The sequence below is a fragment of the Helianthus annuus genome, chromosome 10, assembly GCF_002127325.2.
Source record: "Helianthus annuus cultivar XRQ/B chromosome 10, HanXRQr2.0-SUNRISE, whole genome shotgun sequence".
In the NCBI taxonomy this organism is placed as follows: domain Eukaryota; kingdom Viridiplantae; phylum Streptophyta; class Magnoliopsida; order Asterales; family Asteraceae; genus Helianthus; species Helianthus annuus.
The window spans coordinates 133,776,731-133,788,532 of record NC_035442.2 but is presented as its reverse complement, the minus strand read 5'-3'; positions in this window follow the sequence as shown (position 1 = coordinate 133,788,532).

The window sequence follows — 11,802 nt, the reverse complement described above, 5'->3', positions numbered from 1 at the left end:
TTAGTGTACCTATAGAACAAAGTCATGTTGTTAATACTTTGCTTGAAAGTAATTCTGGTCCATTGAACAATATAACTGGTTATCAACAGTTAATAGGAAAACTCATATACCTGTCGCACACTAGGCCTGATATTTCATATGCAGTCCATATGTTAAGCCAGTTTATGCATAGTCCCACTGAGGGACATTTAAAACTTGTTTTTCGTTTGTTAAGGTATCTTAAGTCTGCTCCAGGAAAAGGTCTGTTATTTAGAAAAAAATGAGTCGTTTAATTTGACAGCCTTTGCTGACTCTGACTGGGCAAAGTGCTTGGTGTATAGGAAGTCAATTACGGGATTTTGCGTTTTTCTTGGTAATTCTTTGATATCTTGGAAAAGTAAGAAACAGTCTACTGTGTCCAGATCTTCAGCTGAAGCTGAATACAGATCTATGTGTGCGGCTGCATGTGAGTCTGTTTGGTTAAAAAATTTGCTTAGTGAGCTAAAGGTTATTGTCGAAGTTCCTATTAAACTATTATGTGATAACAGTGCTGCTATATCTATAGCAGCCAATCCAGTTTTTCATGATAGGACCAAACATTTCGAGTTAGACCTGTTTTTTCTACGAGATCTAATTGCAAAAGGTACAATAAAATGTGTTGGCATAAAATCGGATAAACAAGTTGCTGATATATTCACAAAAAGAGTGTTAGTAAAAGAACATCAAATTTTATGCCAAGAATTGAAGTTGTATGATGTGTTTAGTTAATGGAATTGTGTGGGGGGGGGGGTGTTAAAATATCACAAAATGTTATCAATTATCAATTCCATTATTTTCTTTTTGATCATATGGTAATTTATTTTTATTGTTTGTTTTGTTCATTTCATGTGAGCCGGATAGCTGGGCTGAAGTCAAGATATGGGCTGAAGTTGTTATGCGCATTCACTGGGCTGAAGTCAAGATATGGGCTGAAGTTGTTATGCGCATTCAGTAAAGACTCCGGGTTACCAGGCGTGTTTGGTTGATATCCATTTTATTTCCAGATCACTTATATAACATGCATTGGGATCATGAACTGTGATATAACTGCATATTTTCTCTCTGTTCGTTCTTGTTTCTTCTTTTAGGCGATTTAGGGTTTCATTCTTGTAAGTGAATCACTTTGATTCGCTGAGTGTTTCTAGGTCGTTTGTGTGTACAGATTATCATGTTGATAATCTGCAGGTGAGAAGAGTGTAGAGAAAGTGTTGATTTAGTTCGTTGTAGTATCTGTTGTTGAATCTTCGATTTGGATTTGTATGTTCTTGATACCTGTTTGTGACAAGCTGTGAACTGAATTGGGAATGGTGGTGGTTGTGAGAGAGATTAAAAATTAGGGTTTGGATTGTGGAAAAAGAACCGTGTGTGTTTGTGTATAATTCAACCCAGGTCCCACGACTGATGACCCCATGTCCACACCCAAATATAATATTTTTTAATTTTTAATTGTTAACATGTACTTAACGGGTCTTAACAGGTTAACGAGTTTTAACCTGTTTAGACACGAAACCTGTTAAGGTCTTATTGTGTCGATTTGTTTTTGACACGAAACCTGTTAAAGTTAAACACGAAACATGATAACTTCGTGTAGATTCGTATCATGTTATCATGTCAGAATTGCCATCCCTAAACAAAAGCAAGCCAGCAACTAATTCACAAAAGGGTTTTCCGAAGAATTTAAAAAAAGCTAGCAATCAGGCTCGTAACTAAATTTAATTTAAGTCAGGCACAAAGCTCAATTAATTTAAGCTAGCAAGCTAGTAGTTGTATTATTTTTATGGGTTAGGATATAATAGAAAGTTTATTTGGCTAAAGCAGGGGGAATCATATAGGGCCAGGGGAATCATATAGGGCCATACGTTGTCTAGAGAAATTTTTTCAAAAGCAGCATATTGTTCTTAGTATCTTTTTGAACTTTTTTTTTAAATTAATTAAGCTGGTTTTTTTTGTTATAAAATGATGTAGGTTTTTTTGTTATAAATTTTAAAAAAGACTTAGTGAAATTAAGCAATCCAAACAAATTAAACATATCTATACTTTATAACTTATCAAAACAAACATATCCAAACTAAACACATATTACAAATACAGAAAATTAAATTCAATTGTTCGTATAGTACTACATCATATAAAAATAATATAAACCACTATCGTCATCAATCCTCGTCAGACTCAACGAGCTCCTCTGTCACACCTCCAAAATCCACATGCGGAGTATCACCGCTTGGAGGCGTGACTGACCAGGATCAAGCCACCAATCATATTGAACATAGCGTACAAATAAATGTAAATCCCAAACGCAATATAATTAATGTCCAAACAAAACACAGTTTAAGTTGTAAGCGGAATGTTTAAAACCAAAGTATAAGTTCAAAAGTATGATAAATGTTTAACATGCCATATGACCATCCATGTCCCACAACGTCCACGCCTCCTCGTGCAAGCACCTGAAATACCTAACGACCTGCAAGGCATGTAACAACGAGTCAACAACAAAGTTGAGCGAGTTCACAGTTGGTTGTTCAGTTTTACCAGTTCGTTTTGAAATCTTAAGTTGTTTTGTAAACCACGAGTTAACCAGTACTTTTGTTTTCCCAAACATATTTATAGATGGTGGGGGCTTCCCATGTGAATTACCAGTTTACCCGATTTCCCAAACATAACCATAATCAGTGCGGGGCTTCCCCTGTGAACCACTAGACCATACCATATCGACTACTAACGAAATATAAGTTGTGCCCTACATCAGTGTCTATCATCACTGACAGTTTACCATAGTCCATTAGTACACGCCTGTTCGAACGACACGGTGTGAGGTTTGTTAAACCTAATAGCGCTATTAACTCCGCTCGCGATCGGCCTTGGGGATTAAGTCGATATAAAGAGGAGGGACTTCATGATAGAGTTTTGTCTAGTAAGTTAAGTTTGTTGTCCTACCCAAGGAGGACGAACGTACGTAGTTCTACCCAAGGAGAATACGCAGGAGTGATAGTGGTAACCTACCCAAGGAGGATGGCCGTACATATCCTACCAAGGAGGATATGTAGTTTCCGTTTTAGTTTATTACCCCATTCCCAACCCTTGGGTAGTGTTAGGTATGCAGGAATGAGAGGTGGAATGGAATGGATGATTACGAGGGAATGAAGAAAAGAGTGTTTGGTTGGTCAAAGGAATGGAATCACCCATTCCAAAAGCCATTCCATTCCCTCAAAATCATTCCTTCCACCCCCCATGTTTTTTTTCCATTCCATCCCCTCTTGCACCATTCATCAACAACACCACAACCCACCACCTTCGCCACAAGCCACCACCACCACCCACCACCGACGCCATCGCCGCCACCCTCCACCACCTCACCCCGACAGCCACCGCCGCCACCCGCCACCGCCACCACCCACTCGTCACCGTTATCACCCACAGCTGCGACTAACCGCCAACGCCACTTGCCGCCGACGCCCACCACCATCGTCGACGCCACCACCACCACCACCAACGGCCGCCGCCGCCGCCACCAACGGCCACCTCTGCTGCCACCCACCACCAACGATCACCTTGCCGCAACCACCACTCGTCGTCACCGCCGCACCGCCACTCGCCGCCACCACCACCACCCATCGCCGCCACCGACACCCACCACCGCCACCTATAACCACCCGCAATCACTACCAGCGGCCACCACCACCACTCACCGCTGATTTTATTACTCCGTTTTCTTACCTATCGAACAACACACAATAATAATTCATTCCATTCACACATGGTAACCAAACAAGACATAGAATGGTAATGATCCATTGCATTCCCTCGTCCATTCCATTACCTCGTCCATTCCATTCCTTCGTCCATTCCATTACCCCATACCAAACAGACCCTTGGGAATCCCATGCCTTGTAGAAAGTGTGAACTCACCTCGGTTTGCTCGGTAAGATTATTACTCGCTCACAATTTATTCAATCCAATCCTATAGTGTTCATACATGTGTAATCAGTTGATAATCACATAGTTCAAGTAACAATCATCATCATAACGTATATGCAAGTAACTACTAACACATAGCATTTATCAGTCACATAAGTTCATGCAAGTCATGCTTATCCTTTAACAATAGTTAACTAACCCAGTTAACCCCTAACAGACTTAACCGAGTTCACTGTGCAGTTTACCCATTTGACGAAACGCCCCCTGTTTCGTCGAAATGTCCTTATGACGAAACTCCCTTGTTTCGTCGGACTTTCCCCCGGCGAAACACCCCTGTTTCGTTGTACTTACCCACGATGAAACACCCCTGTTTCGTCGTAATTACCCTCAGCGATACTCCCCCTGTTTCGCCGTGATTTGCGTTTCGTCTACTAGGTCAGTTATGTCGTGTAACTGATGATTACCAAGAAACCCTAACCGCCGATCATCATCACACAATCAACCCAGCCACAACAGATCATTGATACGTGCAAAACTATCATATATATATATATATATATATATTCATTTAACATCCAACAACAAGTGATGATCATGGTATATCAGTATCAAAACCCGAGCAGCGAACATAACGAATAGAGTTCAATAGATTATCATCATAATATCAAACCCTAATCATCTCATCTGGCATGTATATATGTTTTCTAATAACCCCAAACCACCAGAGATTACAATCATTACAAATCAGTCATCACTAATAGTCATGTAAGGAATTCATTAGCATCTTTAAACCCCTAACGAGTATAAAACAATGGTTACCAGATTCATTACACAAAACAATCATACAAGGTATAAACTGATTTAAATCGAGTAATCGTATCGAGTAATTATACACTAACCGATTCAAGATGAACAAGTCAGACTTCGAGAGAAGGTGATGGTTGCCGTCGCACAGAGGGAGAGAGACTCTAGGGTTTCTAATTTGCTAAAAGTGTGACGAATGAAACAGTAGAACTCAATAAATATCCGCGCAACATACTGGGCCCTTATGGGCTTCGGCGAAACATTGGGTCGGCGAAACATCTTGTTTCGTCGTGGTGTGTGTGACGAAACACACCTGTTTCGTCGAAGTCTTTTATGGCGAAACACTTTGTTTCGTCGGGTACAGTTCTAATCTCAAACAGTTTTCAAGTTCATGTAACCAAACACTTTAATCACATTAAATAGATAACATATCAAACAAACATCTCAACGTATAATCCAACATGTACAATTACAAGGAAAACAAGTCGTGTAAACAAACAGCTTAACAATTAACGTGCAATTAACGTGAAGATGGAATCTTGGAAACTCGAATTGTCACATTATTCCCAACTTGAAAGAAATTTCGTCCCGAAATTTAGCATGCGGTTACTGAGGAAGCTAGTTAAGTTGCGTGGTTTACTGGTTTTCCTAGTGTGTCACATCATCCCCCGTTGATTTGGAATTTCGTCCCAAAATTCCGTAGTAGCTTCAGCCTTAGTAGTAGTTGCATTGTTTCCGAACAACTGGGGATACTTGAGTTTCATTTGGTCTTCTCGTTCCCAGGTGAACTCTGGGCCACGACGGGAGTTCCAACGAACTCGAACAAGAGGTATTCTAGTGTGCTTGAGGACCTTAACGTCTCGGTCTGTGATTTCAACTGGTTCCTCGACGAATCGCAACTGATCGTCGATAGTGAGCTCCTTCAAAGGAACTATGAGGGTCTCATCTGACAGACACTTCTTCAGATTTGACACGTGGAAAACGTTGTGAACTCCACTGAGTTCCGCGGGTAGGTTCAACTTGTAGGCCACCTTGCCTATTTTCTCAATGATTTCGAATGGTCCAACGTAACGCGGATTAAGTTTACCCCTCTTTCCAAAGCAAACCACACCCTTCCAGGGTGAGACTTTGAGTAGCACTCGATCCCCAACCTGGAACTCGAGTGGTTTTCTGCGCTTATCAGCGTAGCTTTTCTAACGGTCACGAGCTGCCGCCATTCGTTGTCGTATCTGCACAATCCTTTCCGTTGTGTCACGAGCATTGCTTACCACAGTTCAGAAGTAAAGCGTGCATCACGATCGGAAATAATGGAAGTTGGCACCCCGTGCCTCGAAACCACTTCCTTTAAGTAAACGTCTGCTAGAGTGGAGAACTTATCTGTTTCTTTGATAGCTAAGAAGTGTGCAGACTTAGTCAATCGATCCACTATAACCCAGATAGTGTCATTTCCCCGTTGAGATCTAGGCAGGCCAGTAACGAAATCCATGGAAATTTGCTCCCATTTCCATTGTGGTATCTTTGGTTGTTGAAGTAGGCCTGATGGTTTCTGGTATTCCGTCTTGACTCTCGCACAAGTCAAACATTTGCCAACGTAGGTTGCTATGTGGGCCTTCATGCTTGGCCACCAGTATGTTGTCTTTATGTCGTGGTACATCTTATCCGAACCAGGATGTACTGAGTAGCGAGACTTATGTGCTTCATCCATCACTAGCTCGCGTAAGTTTCCATAAAGTGGGACCCAAATACGCCCCGTTACATAGTAAGCGCCGTCTTCCCTTTGTTCCAACCATTTCCTTGATCCGCGCAGGGCCTCAGCCCTGACGTTTTCTGGTTTCAATGCTTCAGCCTGAGCTTCACGTATCTGGGAAGGAAGACTAGACTGAATGGTGAGTTGTAACGCTCGCACACGCCTAGGTGTAGTATCCTTTCGACTGAGGGCGTCGACCACAACATTAGCTTTGCCCGGATGGTACTTGATCGCGTATTCGTAGTCATTCAATAGCTCGACCCATCGAAGTTGTCGCATGTTTAATTCCTTCTGTTGGAAGATATGCTCGAGACTCCTGTGATCGGTGTAAATGGTGCACTTGGTACCGTACATGTAATGTCTCCATATCTTAAGTGCGAAAACAACAGCTCCCAGCTCCAAATCATGTGTAGTGTAATTCCTTTCGTGAATTTTGAGTTGGCGCGATGCATAAGCGATGACTTTATCCCGTTGCATCAATACACAACCAAGACCTTGAATTGACGCGTCACAATAAACTACAAAATCGTCTGTGCCCTCGGGCAATGAGAGAATAGGTGCGCTACATAGTCTTTCCTTTAAATACTGAAACGCTGACTCCTGGGCATTGCCCCAATGGTAGGTGACGCCTTTCTGAGTTAGAGAAGTGAGAGGTTGCGCAATCTTGGAGAAATCCTTGATGAACCTTCTGTAATAGCCCGCCAAACCCAAGAATTGGCGGATTTCTGTTGGTGTACGGTGTACAGGTCAGTTCTTGATCGAATCTACCTTGGATGGATCAACATGAATCCCATCCTTGTTTACCACATGGCCTAAAAAGTGGACTTCACGAAGCCAAAAGTCGCATTTCGAAAACTTGGCGTACAACTGTTCTGTTCGGAGGAGTTCCAAAATAAGCCGTAGATGACGCTCGTGATCTTCCTGACTCTTAGAATAGATCAGGATGTCGTCGATGAAAACAATAACGAACTTATCCAAGTAAGGCTTGCACACTTTATTCATAAGGTCCATGAAGACTGCAGGTGCGTTTGTCAATCCAAAAGGCATAACTAGAAACTCGTAATGCCCATAACGAGTTCTAAATGCTGTCTTAGAGATATTGTAACACCTCGAAAATTTACATCCAATGATGTATTGACACGTGTCATAGACTTTGCATATGCAAAACAAACTTTAGAGGGACTAAAGTTGACAAACGGTGGAAACTATGGAACATAAGGGTCCAAAGTGTCAACAATGGCTAAATAGACTCCATAATAACCCTACATAATGTTTATAACCTTAAACGGATGGATCATGGATCATACGAAGCGGAAATTGCACAAAAGTGAGGAATTACAAACTATAGGGGCTAAAAGTGTCAACATGTTGAATTTATACCTCTGAGTGAACTTTTGGCAGACCCGAAGCTTTGTAATGCTAAAATATACTCACTAGAATATGTGGTAAAAATTTCGTGAAGTTTCGTTATCGTATGAGAAAGTTATGGCCAAAACCGTACTTGAGGGGTTAAAAGCGTCAACGTCGAATTTCATGACTTTTCGGGTGAGCGCAAAGTTATCCGAGGACATTACCATGTTGGTAAATGTCCCAAGGTTCTTAAAAACCAGATTTGAGGGTTTACGAGTCAAGATTCATAGCCAAAACCTCGCGTGCAAGGACAGGGACCAAAACTGCCAATAATTAACAAAGTTTGGAGCTGCCAAAAAAACCCAGGTGCAGCTTTTTGCGATCAGCTGCTGTTTTGGTCTGAAATTTGAGTGCATAACAGCTAATATCACCTCCTAAGTGCACCAATGGATGGACATGCAAGTATAGACACCTAGAGACCTCTCACAACATCTGATTTCCCTTATAAATCTGATCAATTCATCACTTTTTGAGGCACTTGTGATAGTAACATGAACACCCACAACTTGCAAGAACTCTCAAAGCATTTCCAGGAGCAATCTGATCGTCAAGGCAGCCTCCAAGTGTTTTCTAGGCTTCATTAGGACCTTTGTAAGCATTCATATCATCCTCAAATCCGTTCTAGCATAGATTATTAGTTAAGAGTCAAACCGTTGTTCATAAAGTTTGACTTTTCGATTAAATGGAATTGGCTCTGTCATTTCTCAAATTGAAACCACTTATAAGTTGGTATTTATGTGGGGAACAAACCCTCAAAAGGGTATTCTCTGATTCCCACTCTAAGCATGCTATTTGTCGAGTCAAAGATGTTCTTAAAAAGTCAACAGAAATCGTTTTTGCGAAATATAGCATAAATGGTAATGTAGATGACATGCAATCAGTTTGATCATCAAAAATAACTTATAATGAATATAAGAATGTGTTTTATCATAATCAACTCGACAATCTTTAGTATAAACTCGGATCGGAACCGAAAGTCTTATAAAACAACTTTTTCGTAGACTATCGATTCGGATCCGTGCATGCATGTTTGAGATCTGTATTAGAGTGTATTTTTGACCATTTTTATTTATGTATAACTTTCTGGAATTTTTACATCTTGAGTCTATGCTTAACCGATTCATATGCGTGTTTCCGATTATGCTTAAAAGTTGACTAATTTGCCCTTTTTGATATAAAACGTGATTTTTGGAAAAGTGAAAGAGTAAAAATCTTTATTTCTAATATATAAACTTGCACCGAAAATTTCGGATCAGTTGGTGGTCCAGATTTTGAGTTATGACCATTAGCGTAAAACTATGTCCTTAAGTTACATAAACGGCCATTTTCGCGTATAACCTATTTCTGGCCACGTTTTGATATAAAACTTTTTACCCACTGATGTTATATATTATTTTGGGATTTTTGATGATTTTTATTTAAATTTTGGCTGATCGTATCTTAGATCGCTTAGTCGAGTCGGTTAATGCCGGTTTTGACTATTTAAGCCATAAAATGAGTTTTACACATCCTTTTGACCTGAACCCTTTTTCTACTGATTTTATATGTTAAATAAATTATTTTGAGCATTCTGGAAATATAAAAATCTCAGCTTTCCTATTAAAACCCGGAAACGGCTCTAAATCGCATTTTTAGCATTTTTAACGCATAATAAGCATTATACTCATTTTAAACATATAAGACTTATACCTACTGATGTAATTAGTATATTTTCATATAACAACAGTAAGTATAAATGTTTGAACTCAGATTTCCAGTTTTGGCAGTTTTAGCCCTTGTGAAATTACTAAAATACCCCTACGGTGCATAGTTTGATTTTAAATGATGAGTTTGGTATATGGGTCATACCCTACTGTTATAATATGTTAAATGAAGTATATTTACTGTATAAACCAGACCCGAAACTCAGATTTCTAATTTGACTCTTTTATGATCTTTTAAATGACCAAAATGCCCTTATGAGGCATAAATTGAGTTTAAAATTATTCCGGGCAATATGGAACATAACTTACTGATATTATATCATATTTAAAGCATATTATCTCAGGAAACTTGCATTTGACTCTTCTGGCTACCCGTAACGCCCTTTTTGCGTTCGGTTCGGTTTACGTAACTAGTTTGCGTAAATTGACCGAAACGGGTCAAACGTTATCATTTTTATCTCAAAATCCAGAATGTATTTAATATACCCATATTATACAAGTATTCAAACTTGTCGGGTCTAAATCACGTTCTATCCGGTCTTCGCCTAATCGTGCGCTTGAACCGTATATTTCCTTAAAACTAACCGGTCTAAGCTTAGGCTTAATTAAAGACCCGTTAGTATTCTAATTGGTTATTTATACCATCGTTCCAGACTAGAGCCTTCCGGTAAATTGTACCTACGCTTACTTAAGTGAATACGGCTGAGTTATTAAAACTCTTGCTATTTAAGACAGGAGCTAGCTCAGGTAAATACTCTTAACTTATTTTCCCTATTACGGGCTTGGGATACGGTAATATAAATACCGCATGGTCAGGTATGGGATTCGAAGACCAATGTGTCGGGAAATCCAAATAACCTGTTTTAATTCGTATTGTTTGACTGAAACATTGGGGATTAATGCGACCGTGTCCTGGATATCCTTGACTCATTAATTGCAATGGCCACGACCTAAGCACGGGGTGTAGGCATACACCTGACAGATGCTTCATGCTTATTATTTGATTATACCCAATATGGGATTCCCAATAGGGGAATAGTGGTGTGTCGGTTAATCTTGAATCGGCATAGGACCGGGCCCCGTATGTAGAGCAAGTTATGTAAAACTGATAACATGAGATATAGTTTGTCCCAAGTATAAAAGATTAATCTTGCCTTGTGCATCTTAATCAAGTGTCAAAATAGTTTTGTGCCTTGTGCGCCTAAACCAATTTTCATAAACTCTTTTCAAATGAGTCAGTTGAGTGTATTTACTAGTGAAAACTGACGTATTTTCCAAAGTCTAAGTGACAGGTACAAATACGTAATAGGCTGGAAGCTGCTCAGGGCGTTAGTAAGGAATCTTGCAAGTTCTAGGCGTCTAAAGTCTGTTGAACAATTATCTTATTTTATTTGATCCGCCTGTGGATCCTCTACTTTCCGTTGTAATACCTGATATTACTTTATATTCGGATTGTATTATATTTATCTTTTGCTTCCGCTGTGCATTTCATATATTGTGTTGTTTGACTATGATGTTATCAACTACGTCACGATACCCCCACCGGGCCCACCGGTGACACGTGGAAATTCGGGGTGTGACAGGTTGGTATCAGAGCCAACATTGAGTGAATTAAACACTAGCCCTTAGTGTTTAATCTCAATGACACAATAGCACATTCCTTAACCTTCTGAGTCTAGACTTAACATAGGAAAACTCCCGATTCTAATCTGGAATTTATTGCTTCCAATTATTTTTTTTATATTGGATACGTCGCCAAGCAAAGGAGCCGTAATAGGAGTTCTCCATACCCGGAGTCCCGAGATGCTGAGCTTCGTACCACGGCTAAGGTGAAATGAACATCCAAGGAGAAAGCATTCAGAAATAAAATGAAGAAGAAGCTCCTTTTACTGAAGATCGTTTCCTTATTAGTCCTTATAAGGACATATTTATCTTTCAGTCCCTGCGAGGACAACATTATTCCTTTCAAGTCCCGCTTAGGGCAACTTTATACTTTTACTTTTATATAATGGAATGATTACGTTTGGACTTTCATTCTAAATAAGAAATATTAAATAAATGGAAAATATCAATTTTTATTTGATTTGCCATTTAACAAGAATCTTAGTAAGGCAAAACCTAGCTTGAATGTCTTAATAAAAGGCCTGGCCAATATGGTAAAACCTGGTTGAAAAGATTCAAAACTCTGATAACATATGTAAA